This window comes from Lepisosteus oculatus, chromosome 11, assembly GCF_040954835.1.
Source record: "Lepisosteus oculatus isolate fLepOcu1 chromosome 11, fLepOcu1.hap2, whole genome shotgun sequence".
In the NCBI taxonomy this organism is placed as follows: Eukaryota; Metazoa; Chordata; class Actinopteri; order Semionotiformes; family Lepisosteidae; genus Lepisosteus; species Lepisosteus oculatus.
The window spans coordinates 12,629,878-12,645,888 of record NC_090706.1 but is presented as its reverse complement, the minus strand read 5'-3'; the positions used below and the strand labels follow the sequence as shown (position 1 = coordinate 12,645,888).

Sequence of the window (16,011 nt, the reverse complement as noted above, 5' to 3'; positions counted from 1 at the left end):
TCTGTTCCCAATAAAGTACGCTGCTTTTTCTCTGCTTCCCCTTGAAAAAGACCCATATTGATTCCATTCTTCAGTTTAATTCTGGCAGTTAGGGTATGATTTGCAAAAAAAACACCATAATCCTCTCACAGGACCCTCTCACACTTCCTTTATTAAAAACCTCACAGGAACAGGAGTTGGATGTGAATTTAACAGATAAAGACTGGGCATCTGAACTATCTTGCACGTACTTTTCTTTAATCTACAGCAGTCATGCACTCCTGTTGCTGCACCCTTCAGGGCAGTTCCAGGGGACATTTAGCACAATCTGCCATATTAGCATTTCCAGCCCTTCAGATCAGAGGTCTGATCCTATTACACTGGTAACGTGCTGAACGCTGCCACCACCTTTTCTACTCCGAGAAGAGAGACACGATGCACTTCCTTAATTTAGAAAAAATAAAATTCACACCATGTGGCTCCAGAGAGAAACTCTAAATGACCTGGAAATCCTTTTTCAATTACTCTGACTAGTTATGGGTACACCTGATTCCTATTCAGCTTCATTTAGGAATTCATAAGGGGAAGGTGCCCTCTTCCATTCACATGTTATTCACAGCCATTATCACACAGCTTCAGCTGTGAAGACAATGTACCTACTGATTAAAATAATACTAACTGCTGTTCCTGAATGAGCTCATTTTTTTCATTTTAATAAGACCATTTTCCTCCATTCCTGTCTTTCTTTCTGTTACTGCAGACTTCCTTTTTATACTTATAGGTGTTTTCACAGTATCTGTAATTGTCTGTTTTTTCTATTCTGTTTTAAATTTTAAAAATCTAAAATTAAAAATGACTTGACAATGTAATTGTAATTGTATTTTTCTCTTCTGTATGAAATCTTATAAACTAAAACAAAAAAGACGTGATGAATGCAGCTTACAGTATAAATGTCACACGAGAGCAAAAAATGTTTTGCCATTAATGTTCTACTACACAGAAGGAAAATTAAAATAAGTTTTTGAAAGTTTAGTATTAAATAGATGACACCTCCTTTCCTTGTCTCTTTCCCTCCTCACTATCTGACTTTTTACCTTCTCAAACTCACTTCCTCTTGCGTCCCAAGAGTTGTTCTGTCCCTGCAAACCTCAGAAGAAATCACCAGTCGCATTATCATAGAACCACAGTTAATCTTCTAAAATGAAAGCATGTTCAATCGCTTTGCAATGAACAAAGTATAAAATGTACATAATATATGATCCAATTCCAATTTCCAATATATTTCTAATGTTATTTAACAATTTCAAATGACCTAAGATACCAGTGAAGATTTACTAGCTTATTGGTCGTAATACAATGCATTTCCAGATGTTTCTATTTTGCAGATGTGCTTTGGCAGGTGCCTTAACTCATAAAATCAACAAAATTAATTCCCAGACTGCGTTCAAAATGTGCACTCCTATTAATTCATGGAGCTCATTCTGCGGTTCTTTTCTTCCAGCTGAATTAGCCTTCATATATTTGAGGACAGCGGTTGAGAAGTGTGTTTACTTACAACTGTTAGAAGTTTATAGCTCTTAGTTGTTAACAGTCAACATATTGACTATATTGTCTTATTTTAATTGAGTGCTGAAAGCTGCACAATTAAGAACACTTTTCTTTCTGGCAGAATCAGCACAACAAGTGTGTCATCGATATGTAGCTCAAAACATTTTTTTCTTCCCAAATCTTCCCAGATTTCAAATTTGTGGGAATTTGTTGTGGAAGCTATGAAGATGAGAGAGCTGCCTGTCTGTTTTATCACCTGAATGTAAAAAAAGATCGGCAAGTGATTTCTGTGCTTCTATGGCTGGCACTCTGAACAGACACTCAGAGCACTCCCCTCCACCACCACCATTGTGGGCGATGTGACGGCACCCACAGTGCCCCAGTTCACTATCAGCTATCAGTGGGGAGGAGAACAGATTAATGAAGCCTACTCATAGACGGGGACTATTAGGAAGTCAAGATCAGTAAAGGCCAGGCGAATGTTTGGCCAAGACTCCAGGATTACACCCCTAATCTTTTCCCAGAGAATCCTAGAGAAACACCCTAGGATTTCTAATGACTTTGGAGAGTCACGACCTCGGTTTTAGGTCTCATCCAAAGGGCACTGCATTTTTTAACAGAATAGTGTCTTAACCACTATACTAGTGCATTAGTACCCACACAGACTGCATGGTGAGCACTTCCTACTGGTCCCACTAACACCTCTTCCAGCAGCAACCTTAGCTTTTCCCAGGAGGACTCCCATCCAGGTACTGACCAGGCTCACAACTGTGTAACTGCTGGCTGTAAAGAAAAGAACTGTATGTATGAATGTAATGAAACATAACTGTAGATATTTTTAATAAACTAAATCACTAACAGCTGATTCAAAGAATAAGACAGTGAGCAAAACTAGAATACTAACATGTCAGTGTTTTTCTGCACTTTGAGTATTGTTTTCTTCTACCAACCCTTACTTGATTGTCCTTCATTATTCTCTAACAGCAAGACCACTCTAATTTGGTTTTCCATTTCAGTGTATTTGAATCCTGTTGTTGCATAATTGGAATATAATGCGAGGACTGTTTTAGCACAGCAATTTTCAAAGCAAGCAACTTGATTTGATATTTTTTAAGGTTCTCCTCTTTCGTTTCTTTCTACTTTATGCTGCATGCCTTAAAAAATTGGTATTGCGTAAGAAACCCACTATCTCTCTTTTCCAGCCCTCTGTCCTATTGTCCTCAACTTAATAAAGAAGTACCTTAGCACTAAAGTGGCACCCAGGGCTTTAAAAACAGCTTCAGTTATGCCTTTGCCTAAAAAAACAAACACGGCTCATAACAACTTAAACAATTTTCATCCTACAATATATCTTATTTTAGAAAATGCTGTTGCAATACAATTTAACAATCACCTCATTACACATACTATTTCTTCTTCAAATCCTTCCAATCTGGTTTCAGGCAGTTACACAGTATAGACACTATAGTATAGACCGCCCTTCTTAAAGTTACTATCTTATTTTGGTTGCTGATTCTGGATCTCTATCCTAATTCTCCTAAACCTAAGTGCTGCTTTTGACATTGTTAATCATCACATTTTACTCTCCCGTCTTCAGACGGAATTTGGAGCTTCTGACATTGTTCTTAAATGGTTCACCTCTTATCTAACTGATTGCTTACACTTAGTTTCTTGTGGGGATTATGGTTCATTAAGGCTGGTGTTCTCCAAGGTTCGATACTGGGCCCCCTGCTAGTCAGCATTAACATGTGATGCTCACTTGGTCAGATATTAAAATCACATGGTCTGAATTATCACTTCTATGGTGATGACACTAAAAGCTATGCCCAAACTAAACTTGAAATTGAAGTACTGTAGCTGTCTCTGCACTCTCTGATATATCTCTGATATAAAATCCTGTATAACTGAAAATGTCCTTCATTTAAACTGCGACAAGACTATGGTCATGCTACTCGGCACCTCCTGTCACCAATGCAACCCAATGCAGTAACCCTAACTGTTAGGAAGACACTGTGGTGAATTTAAATCAAAATAAAAGAATTTAGGAGTAATATTTGATCCTGTCTTGACTTTTGACTCTCATGTGAAGAAAATTGTAAAAACATCTTCCATCTCAGAAATATCACCAGACTGTGTCCTATGATGATATTTCAGAGAATCACCAACCCTGAATGCATCCAGCCTCAAAACCTTTCTTTTCAGAAAGGCTTTTACAGTACTTAGTTCCTGTCTGTGTACAGTATGTTCGATTTTGTAAAGATCATTTATCTTCTGCACTTCAAACTGCTTGGTTTTTTCATTTGTGCTTATTTTGTAACTCACTGTTCTTGTAAGTGTTTTTTCCTTTTGTTTTTTCTTTCACACCTGCTGCAAAACACTTTGAGATGCTACTTTTAAGGGCAATAATATAAAATAATATTTAGAATAAAAGTCTAACATAACCAAGTCCCACAATTCTAGATGTACAGTATACTGACAAAAAATGTTTAAAAAAATATTTTAATTGGCAGCACTGTATGTTGATATAAAGCAGAAAAATCTGTCTGCTTTATAAAATTGTAGAATTTCTTTGGTGATGGATAATTTTAGTTTTTACAGTTAGGAAGAAAGGCTACAAAGGAGAGAAGCCATTTGCATCACATATGTCATTTGCTTTTTAGTAGCTAATTGGCCAGAAGTCACTACTTCAGAGATGCGTTAAAGAAAGTACCTTATTCCAGTCTCCCTCAGCAAAACTCTTCACAACAAATTAATGAGAAGAATGAATGAAATGGTCTCCCTTTGTCTGTAACCTTCTTAGGTTTTTACTTCACATGAAGCATCATTTCCTTCTGCTTCATTCAAGAAACAGCAGTTTCAAATGCAAAGTACTTTTATTATGAATGAAAATGTTGAACAACAGGCTACACATTTTCATGTCATTTTCATTTAGAAGAATGTCAAATGTCATCTGTAATCATAGATAAAATGAAAACAAATCAGGAAATTAGAAATGAGGTGTCCAGAAGGCCTCTCATTTCTTTATTTGCGGATCTTCAATTTCAGGTTAGAGTGGTCTAAGTTTAAGTGGCATGAAGCTGTGTGGCTTCTTTTTCAGTGGATGATATGTAGCTCAGTATGACACCAGTGTTAAGCCATGTTTTCACAGCTGTTCTCAACAATAATAATCACTTTCCCAGAAATGCTAAGTGCTATAGAAACTTGTGTATATTGAATTATTGCAATGATTAAACATGAGAGCACTAAAAACAGCAAGCCTGATGACCCAAGTCTGTTTAGTTACTTATTATCTAGCCAATACCGCGGCTAAAGACTCACTGGTCAGGTGCTTTATTTTAATTGTGGAAAAATGGATAAAGCTAGCAGATTTGTCATGGTTTTGATGTACTGTACACCTACGGACTTGTATTTAATGTCGATGCTTCGATTCACAGACTACGAAATGCAAAACGTTCAGTTATCATGCAAAGTATCTTAGTTAAATGCAGTTCTTATACAGTATATTCCATATTCAATATTCTTCTATATTGCATATTTCAGTGATTAAAAAAGGTATGGGTCACCAATGGCATGATCTCCAAGGAAGGTCAATAGCTTACAACACTTCTTTTTCTAGTATGATGTTCTCTGTTAACAGCTAAGTACCTCTCTAGGTCTAAGCACTTTCAAATTGTCATGCCAATGACTCTGATTTATTTCTGTAAATATGAAAATACATAGTATTGCAGGAAATTTGAAAGTGGAACTACAGTACATCAGCATGTGGTGGCTGCAAAGCAACAAGTAGAGATTAATTACCCAGTGAAAAGTAGAAAGAAGAAAGAAGAAACAACTTTTGGCTGTAGAGACTACACTTGAAGAGGACTCTACATCCGAAAAATTGCATTTCTCCTTTCTATTCTTCAATGTGGAATTAACTTTTTATTTGTTCCTTTCCAATAAATGATCACCTATAAGGAAAGAGCTGAGAAAAAATATTATAATAATAATTTTCACAAAACCTTCCAGCTCTCTAGGGCCTATGTGGCCGCTGGACGCATGATTATGACTTTATTATAAAGGTTAAAAATATTTCTTAATTAACATTTAATTTAGAGTTAAGACCTAAATTACGACAATTTCAGACTGAATACCTTCTAATCAGTACACTAAACCTCAAAACTATTTGACCATTAAATGGTCATACAGTATATTCAACCACTGCAAAATATCTAGTGTGCACGTTATACTGTAAAACTAAAGTTTGGAAACTCCATAGTCCCTTAAACATAACTTTTAAAAAGTCAACAGAATGTATTTCTGCATAAGCTTGTTTTAAAGGATTCTGAGTTAAAAGTTTAGAACGATAATAATTCAAGACCAGGTTTTTTTTATTTAAATCGTTTAGCGCTCTGGTGTATTGTACAGTTATGGTTGTAAGCGACCAGGTTCAAACAAATCATGGAGCAGCAGCCTCCACCGCAATTAACACGTTAAAACAGCTCGTAAATCACGCGCTACTTTGCTTAAATCGTATTTATTTAGACTACCTGACTTAGTACAACCCATTTTTAAGAATGCTTTCTTTTCATCCAGAGCAGCGAAGAAATCAGTTGATACGTTTATTAAACTATATCAAATAAACGCAAAAATAAAACACTCACTAGTCTTTATATATATATGGAAAATAATTAAGTAATGAAACAACGTTTATCTTCTCGCCTTTTCAGTGTATTTGCATAATATGTACTGTACATACAGTAATACTACCGAGGAAAAAACAGAATTATTTGTTTATACTGTACTATAAAATACTGTATATATAACAAATACAATCATGTGAATTATTAAGTAGAGCTATGCTGTTTGCCGGTTTTAACATTTTTAAAACAATTAACTTATAATATTATAGAATATTAGCAGACCACCCTTTACAGTATCTTGAACACGAATAAGAACACACAGCCCACTAATTTGGATGCCTACCTGTTCAGTGCGGTCAGGCTCATTCGATGCTTTTCAATGAATTGAGTGGTTCCAATGTTCTTTTTATAGGGGAGAAAAAAGTCCTTGTCTCGCCGAGTTTAAACAAACTCCTCCTACACAACACCTCCAAATAAGATTAAGAAGAAAAGATGTTTGTGTAATATTGTTGTTATTGTTTGCTTAAAATAATAATAATAATGATGATGATAATAAATGTAAAGCCGCTATTTTATAGCCAAAAATTAAGCAAAGAAACAAAAAAACTCTTTTACAATTTATGGTTTTATCTGAGTAATCCCCCTTTCTAATCTAATCTAAAAAGCCTTTATTTATAAGGAAGCTGTCTGTGATCATTTCAGAGTAATTTCCACATAAATCCAGTTTTAGTGCAGGAAAGCATCCAACTCAAAGCAGTTAGTCCCAACCTTAGGAAGTTTGCATCCAGCCCTCTAAAGCCATCCAGCGCACTTTCTCTGCGCGCATAAGGCTGTAAGTCCCACCTCCCCGGAATGCTTGCCAGAGTGTTGGAGACAAGACCTGTCGTGGATCTCTGCTGGAACAGCTTGCTCGAATTGAAGCCTCTGACGGCAACTTTATTTTCTGAATATTGACTCTTCATATTGTGTTTAACAAAATCAGTAAACACGAGAACCAAAGACTCGCCTTTTGTGTTAGAAACCTGTCATATTGATTTGATACGATGGTACTGTATACATTTTTACCTCTTAATCGAGCCTCTGCTGCTGGAGTTGTAATGTTTTACACGCTTCATTCAAAACTGGAAATATCCACGCTTTTTGTCTTTATCAGCGTTCCAACATATATAGCAAGGAGAGACTGTTTTGCAAGATATATGTAGGAATGTTTGTTTGTATTAACTGTATAAAGGAATGTATTATAAATATGATAGTTTGACAGTCATACAGTTTGTCTGTGTAATATGTAATATGTTTTGCACAGATGATTTCTTGATGCATCTTCGTTGCTCTCCAGTTCCAACAATGTTCATCCTACACACACAAACCCCCATCAAGATACTATACAAATCTGAGTTCCCAAGCAGAGATGCTTCCTCAGGAGTCAGGAAAGATTGGAACAGGAAGTGTGGAAGGGTAAACGTTATCCTCCTCATCTCTTAACACCATGACAGCCTGCTGAGATTGGATAATTTTCCATTATACATATCTGGCTGGCAAAGGCCATCATCACACTGGTATTGCCCCCGATCCCTATCCTTCGCTTTGCAGTTCTTAACAGAATCATTATGCGAATCTAGTTTGGATTGCTCTTTGTCTGACCCTTCACCTTAGACTAATTTGCCAAGGGTAGCCTTACCAGGAGAGCAAAGCTCCTGACATTATAACTCTAAGCCTCCTTGGAGCACTCAAGCCCCTTCACCACAGTAAGGTCATGATCCCCCATTACTACACCCGCTGTACCATACTGTTGTGGTGAAGTGGGAGCTGAGTTTTCAGACAAAGCTCTTGGTTTTCTGATCAATCTATGTCTCTTTCTTCACCTATGGTCACACAAGCTATGGGTAGTGACCGAAAGGATGAGATCAAGGGTACAAGCGGTGAAAATGATTTTTCTGTCTGCAGTCTCGGAGACCGTTGGAGCCTCACCAGGTGTAAGTGGTTAGAAAATGAGATGAGGTGAAATATCTTCCTGGCAGAATGCGCCATCACTGGAATTTGGATATCTGCTTTGCCATAGGCACTAGCTCCACGGTCGCTGTGTGTCCAAGTTTGTGTGAGTATTTTTATTATTGTTAAAGCTTGGGTGGATGCTTTTTTAATTTATACACATTTGGGAGAATAACCAAAGGATTGTGCTTATACATTTCTAGGTAAGTATTATGTTTTGTCCCAGAATCCATAGCCAACTTATCTGACTTAGACAGTATGATTCAGTTGATACAGTACATCATTTAAACATTTTCAGTGAGTAGCTGATTACTCATATGTTAGATCAGTGAAAGTATTTGCACAAGACAACCGTTACCACTGAGCAAACACCAATGGACTCAATTCAGAAATTGATAAAGTTGCAATTCAGATAACCTGCTTTACAAAAAATACAAACCTCAGTATCTGCACGTACTGTAATTTGGCTTCTGATAGTAACAGTACAGGTAAGAGATCTTCCAATTAACTTAATGGAGGTGAGGAAGCCATCACCAGCATCAGAGCAAAACTTTAGGCCAGACATTTCAGTAAAAGTGGACATCCGCATTCTGGTGGTTCATTTTAAATAACAGACAAAATGCTTTTACAAAAAAATTAGGTGGCCGGGGTTTGTAAAGTTTATAAGTAAAGTTGAGTCAGAGCTTTCCTCAGCCTTCAGAAGGCAATAGGAGTACTAGGTTTAAGACCTTGAGCCAAATGAGAAAAGTGAACATAGCAGGATAGTGAGGTGGGGTTGGACATTTACCCCTGAAGGAGATGATGATCAGGCCAGACCCAAGCCAAGGTGTATCCATCAGAGTAGGGCAGACCATTCACCATTCATTATGGAAATCAGTACAGCATTGATTGAGCTCTGGGAGTACCCTTGGTCTACCCCACTGATCCTGATGAGGATAAAAGAGTCTTGGTACAGTATGTGCAGAGCATTACTACCTTAAAAACACTACAGTAAAATATTTGTTCATCTTACAATGTAATTGCCAATATCCTGCATAATATTGCATCAATGTGACATTGAAGGGATATAAAACTATAAAAAAGGCAAAAAAAAAACTAAAGGAAAGCAAAAATTCCAGAACGTTAATCAAGGGAAGTTTTAATGAACCTGTGATGTTTGCATGACACGCCCCTGCAATTATTCCATGTGGAAGTCCTTGCCCCCTTGGAAGCCAGCAATTCATCCATCTTTATGGCCATGGACTACTTCACAAAAGAGCCCAGGGACTTGATGCTGCCTGATTGGAGAACCACCACACTTATGCCAATGCATCTTCTAAGCTGGCAGCTCCAGAAGAACTGCATAAGGACCAGGGCCACGACCAAGGTGTGGAGAGCCAAACCTGAAGCAAACCTGAGCCAGCTGGTTGACAGGAGCATTCGTCATTGTTGACTGGACTTTTATCATACAGATCCACAATCCACTATTTGCTTAGACAGAAACTGACTGTCATTCCTCACTTGTTGTTACATCTTCGCTGCTGTTCAGTTCCGGTTGTGTTCCTACTGTACAGTATTTGTAATTTTCCTGTAGATGATTTGAATTGAATTAACATTTATTTCCACAAAGGGAATTTGTCTTGCACACAAAGAGCTCGCAACACATAATACAATACAGCATCAGTACAATACCATTATACCAACAACAGTTAACAACATTGCTCAGACAGAACTCAATCCAGTATCATAACAAACAATTAACTGGTAAAGTGTCTAAAACAACAACAAGATCCTTTCCCATATCCAAACAATATTTTCATTGTTCAACAATTGAATGTTTTCAGGTATAATGAAGTACTGTAAATGCCCTCTTAGTCTTTATCCAGGGGATTTGGTACCTCATTGTAGAGGGTAGGAGAGTATATTCTAAAAGGAGTGAATGAGAGGGCTCTTTTTTAAGATTTTGTGTGCAATTTTAATAATATGAGCATGGTTGGCAGTCTCCCTTGAACTGGACCCTTTAACTTCAGTAGGGCTGGCAGTGATCGAATGGGTACTCTGAGTGTGTGTGGGGAATTATACTAGTTCTCTGTACTCCACTGTAATAAATAGGGCTTTAATCACAATGTGGGCATAGTGACTTGAGCATTATTTATTACTATTATTTCTTGATCAGAAGTTCCAGTTTCTAACCCCTGAGAAGCTACAGGACTTGTAAGTTTTGCATATGAATTTCTTATGATAGATGGCTAAACAAACTAACTGAAGGCTGAAGGAGTGGATTTTTTCAGTAGTTGTCAGTAGAGAGGAATTCAAACTTTCTTTGAAACACTTACAGTATATACAGCAGGTAAACAGACAAAGGAAGTTCTCTATAACAAATATTATATTTCTTCTTGGTTTAATAAGTTGATATCCAGTGTAATTGTGACATCCAACAATAACTGAAAAAAGGTCAGTTGAAATTGCTATGGGTGAAGTTTGTTGAGATTATTGTAATTCTTCAAAGCCTAGTCACACCTCTCCTTGAAGTGCTCATGTTACATTTGTTTTGTAGAAAGTCTGATGTTTTTTTTTTTATGAAGTTGTTGTTTTAACACTTACAGCTCCACCTTTTTAATAATAGATTGCAGATAATAACCCTTAATTATTTAGTGGTAACCTTAAGTACAATATTCTCATCTTCTTAGTCATTTTAGAAAAAGATGTTAACACTTTCTTGTAAAAAGGTTAGTAATTCTTGGAATTTCCCATTTCCAGTTATCGGTGTTTTATGAAACACATACTTTTTATTACACTACATTTTATGACATTAGTAATAGTGCACCATTCTTAAATTTGCTACTTATAGATTCATGTATGAAACCATTAAAAATTTTGAATTTTGAAAAACAAACACAAACAAAAGTAACATCAGCTTTACTTTATTGAACCAAAGCTGAGTTGAACAATGTCTTTTGTGCAAAGTAATGTATATGTTTCATCGTGATTATAACTTTTTAACTCATTAGCCTCTGATGTTAAGTTCAGGTAGAATTTCCATTGAAAAATAAAACAACATTAAGTTATTAAGAAGATATGAACAAAAATGTAATTAGGTGCTGAAATGTATTTACATCATAAATTGGTTTTTAAAATAGTGCATGGTAAACTCTGCATCTTAATTACCATACATTTTTTACAAAATTTTGGGGATCTGTCCAAGTGGCAATTATAGTAAAGTTGTGGTTCTTTTAATGATGGCATAAATTGTATTTATCAGATACATCTTCAAATTAATGCCTTAGTAAACATAATGTATCTCACTTGATAACTTAATACTTTGTGATCATGGGAGAAGCCTTTGAGTTATTATGCTACCTTACAACTTCCTCTACAACATATGATTTGAGTATATTGTAGGTTATATTTGCATGACTGCAAATTAGAGGATGTGTCTCTAATTTGTCTTTTGAACACAATAACCTGAGACAGTAAAGAATGTCTATACAGTAGGTCTCTTCTTTATTTCAATACAATTGAGATTCATTAAAAGGCTTTCTAGGCAGTATAATTTAAATCAATTAATAATCTCTTTGATTTCCAACTTGTGAACACAATTACACAAATTATCTTTTCCATGAAATACTTTCATTCCTCTCACTGAAAACATTGAGTTTTCTACTTGCCTTATTTTGTATTTGATTCTACTTTTCAGGAATTATTTCAAGGCAGCTCAGATTTATAAACTTGATGTTGTGTAATAAAACATATTTTTAAGGGACTAGACTAGATTTTCACCCTTCATATTTAAAAACATTGCACATCTGGCAAGACATTATTCAGGTATAGATAACTAAATATTTGCATTTGTAAATATGGATTTGGAAAATTAGCTAGACATTTATTTGGATTTATGAGCAGAGTAGTAAATTTTGCTTTGCAACAGAATGCTTTGAAAGTTGAACTGTGGGTCATAGTGTGAGACTCTCTCTAGTAAAGGGTCTTTCTGGGAAAACCTATCGGTCCTAAATTGCAGCATCTGCTTTTGCTGTTCTCACAGTTAACTCGGTGTGAAATTTGAGCCCAAATAGTTAAGTAAGAACTCCATTTCTTTTTTAATTGAAAGATTGCAGCTTTCAAGAGGGGCTGCTTAGGAATTTGACATCTAGGGACCTAGAAAGTCCACTTTGTCATTAAAGATTGACTCTCATGTGAGCTATATGACCTTGACCCTAGAGCACTGGGGTCAGAAGGCTGTCTATTAGGCTTTGTTTAATGTTTGTCTTCAATTAAGGTGAAACCTGGAGAAAAGGCTTAGCTTGTTAGATGCCAGAGCCAAAATACCAGAAAGACTCTCCACTTGGGGAATACTTTGGCCCTTTAAAACTCTGTCTGTCTGCCCTGACAATTATTTATTGATCTCCTACTCAGCATGCGAGCCTATGAGGTTTTGAGCTACTGCGTTGCTGTGGTGGCTCAAGGGTATGGTGGAAAGTGGCGTGCTATCGACTAATAAAGACCAGGAAGGTTTCTAATGAGTTTTGGCCCGCTGATCAGCCCCAAAGAGATTATGTGCTGTTTACACCAGAGTTGGCCTCATATAAACCAATCTTGCATGACATGGAATCATGCTAGAAGTGTTTTAGTAGCTAAAACCAAAGACATTCTCTCAGCTAAATTGTTCTTTACTATTATGAATTATGACTGTTTGTTACTCCTTTTCCCAAGGGTTTGAGAAACTTTTAATGATATTTTTGTGAAGGCAGAGACAGGCATGCCTTTGTGACGCCAACAGCAACGTATCTGTGTCGCATTTCCTTTTCTATCCCACGACAACCCTGCTTTACAGTAATAAGGAGGGACACCTCCCATCTCTGTGGCTGTGTCTTCACTGCCTGCGTTGCTAGCTTTACTGAAAAAAAGTTCTTACTTCTGATCAAAATAGAACTGTTCAATAACTTACCTCTTCAGTTTTCTGACCAGTGCTTTTTCTTAATGTTTTATGTTGCATATTACAAATCTAAATTAAATGGAGCTGGTAAGCTTTTAAAATGTAAACAAATTTACATGCTAGATGAATCATCCTCCAGCTGATTCGAATGATACTTTAATTAAAAGCAACATACCCTGTGTTTGTTGTGGTTTCAGTTTTCATTTTAGAGAACTTCAAGATAAGGAGTGCACTAAGGAAACAGACCCAGGAACAGATGAACAGCAGAGCTCTCTGGGGCTGTTCGCAGAGCTTAAATGAAATGTTTAGAAATGGACTGTGGGCTTTCCTTATTCCAGAATGTTACGACCCCAAGTGTCTAGGGGAAAAGGGGTGTAACATTTAGGATAATTCTAAACAAACTTCCTGAGCTTTGCCCACTAATCTACACTGCAAAAGCAGTGACCAAACCTCCTTAGGCCAATGGAGTGATGTGGCAATTCGCTCGAATGCACCAAAGTATGAATCAACTTCCGTCTCCCTAAACAGAGGAACTAAAGCAATGTGCTTACTTACATCAAAGGTGGTAGAGAGTGGATCTTGCAAAGGAGACACACTAGAGGCCTCGGAGCTTAACCTCTTTCTCCGCCTCGATCTCCATCTTACGAATTGCAAGGCGCAAGTCAAATTCTGCCTGGCGTACTTGGGCTTTTTCCTGCGCCTCCATGTGCAAGCGGGCCAAACGAACTTTCAGACGAGTATCGCTTTTTGACCTGGTGGAGACCGGAGAGAACGGTTCAAAGGGAGGCAAGGTGGCCTTGACCTCAGCCCCCGCTAAGTCTTCAGCCACCCCCTGCACCTCGTCCTGTTCTTCCACCATCATAGCAGGTTTAGCACCAGCCCCAGGAGAACCGGCGTCCTTGCTCGTTAATGCAATGACCTCTAACGCCACCAACCTATCCACCACAGCTCTCTTGATGTCCCTTTTAAGAGCTTGCGTCGAAATCTGAATCTGGAAGTGATCAGCAATTTGGCGCAATTCATCCTTCCTACACTTATCCAGCTGCTCAAAGGAAGGTTCCTCCACAAACTTTCGCAAATCAAAAGTAGCCATAATTACATTACCTTGCCAAAACACAATCCACAAATCAAAATCCTGTACCAACACCAAAATTCTGCAACACAAAAAAAAATCCTTAGGACGGGAATTTGATATCCCGGACGAGCCCCCAATAATGTTACGACCCCAAGTGTCTAGGGGAAAAGGGGTGTAACATTTAGGATAATTCTTTTGGAAGCAGGGGGGGGTTTTGGTGAGGGACTAGGAAGCATGATAAGGGTAAGGAATTAGAGTGGTGCCAAAGGAAAGAAAATAAACAAAAATGGAGCTGGCTAGGACAGTGAGGGAAAGCTAATCTGACTACAAAAGAAACCCCGAAACACACGGTCTTCGGCGTCTTCAACACCCTAGCTAACCTGCACTGACTACCCAAAACCATACAAGACAAACGGCACTCACCCGTACTAAACTAGTGTACTAATACAAAATCAACTAAGTGTGTAAGTGTACCCAACAACCTAAACTAACCTTATATACAAAAGTTCACACAAAAACACAAGTGAACCAGGAAGACAAATAAGGGAAAACAAGAGTAATAAATAGGAGCAGGGTACAAAAAGAACACAAAAGCTGAACATGTAACACTGGGGCAAGGTAATGACAAAACAAGGATGAACACACAAAAAAACGAAAGTACAAAGAAACTAACGTAAAACCAACAAAACAACAAAGCCAAAGCTATATGAAAATACACACACACAAAGCAAAACAAACCAACAAACGAAGCCGAAGCAATAACCAGGACCGAAGCGATAACCAAAACCGAACAGGACCTAAGTCAAACGAAAGGCCTCTCCTTTCTGAAAGCCTCCATGTTATATAGTGAATAAGATGTGTTCTGATTGGCTGAGGCTAATTAATGATGACATCATACTGAAACAGTGGAGTGATGGTGGGCCAATGGGGAAGGGAGAACAATCAAGGGTCAGCAGTGTGGAACATAGAAAAAACACACACACAACACACACTGGGACGTAACACAGAAGAACATAAACTGAAAGGTGAGAATTTTGAAATGTCTTGGAATGATCAGTGATTAGAATGATTTGTTATTCTGCTAAGGTCTCAAGAACCTCTTTCGCTTTTATGGTTTTGCAGATTTTGACAACACCTTATCCTCTATACACAGAATCTTTAAGGTAACCTAAATCTCAAAGCACTTTCCTTTTCTTCTTAATCCAACAGAGGGCCACAAAGAGCAATTCCTGAAGATCTGCTTCAACAAGGCTTCTTGTAAACAAGCATTGAGGATGGAAGTCATTCCAAATGTGAACAGAACTCATTTACTGTACCAATAAAATCCCAAGTAAGCTGTCATTAGCAATCAGAAATAGACCTATTTGCGGGAGCATAATAAATAAAATAATGAAACCTCTGTCTAGTCCGAACAGTAAGCTTAATCTGATTAATCCTTTCAATGTAAAGTTCATTTGTAGAAGATCCCTGGAGTCTATTCAAAACAATGTGGGCACATTTGCATGTTGTACTAGTAAGAGCTGAATAAAGGAAAAAGAAAACTATGACAAAATGTCTGCTTGTAAATCATACTCGAATGCTGCAGACATCTACTGGGGCTACTATATTAAATGTAGTGCATGGTCATTCTATGTGAATAAGGAAAACAATTAATTTTCCTTCTGAAACTTTTAAAGACAAATGTATTAAAGACAAAAGGCAATGTCACAAAGATTGATTCTGTCCATATTGTTTTTTTAAGGTGCTTGTCCTAGTTTTTTAGGAACCACCATAACTACTGTCCACCAGCTTAGAAAAAGGTCACTTCTTAGAACAATGTGATCTTTGGTCTTCTGTGGCGAGCAGTCTAAGGAGTCCAGGGTGCCTCTCCAAAGGTAACGTTGCTG

General features: G+C 37.4%; 1 protein-coding gene across 1 annotated transcript in view; it reads right to left on the bottom strand.

Moving 5' to 3' along the window:
• rspo1 (R-spondin 1) overlaps positions 1–6,927 on the bottom strand; it is a 57,218-nt gene extending 50,291 nt beyond the window's left edge. The window contains exon 1 of the mRNA XM_006631524.3: positions 6,493–6,927. The gene's annotated coding sequence lies outside the window, so the exon portion shown is untranslated. The remainder of the gene's footprint in view (positions 1–6,492) is intronic.
• Between the last annotated feature and the right edge of the window lie 9,084 nt (positions 6,928–16,011).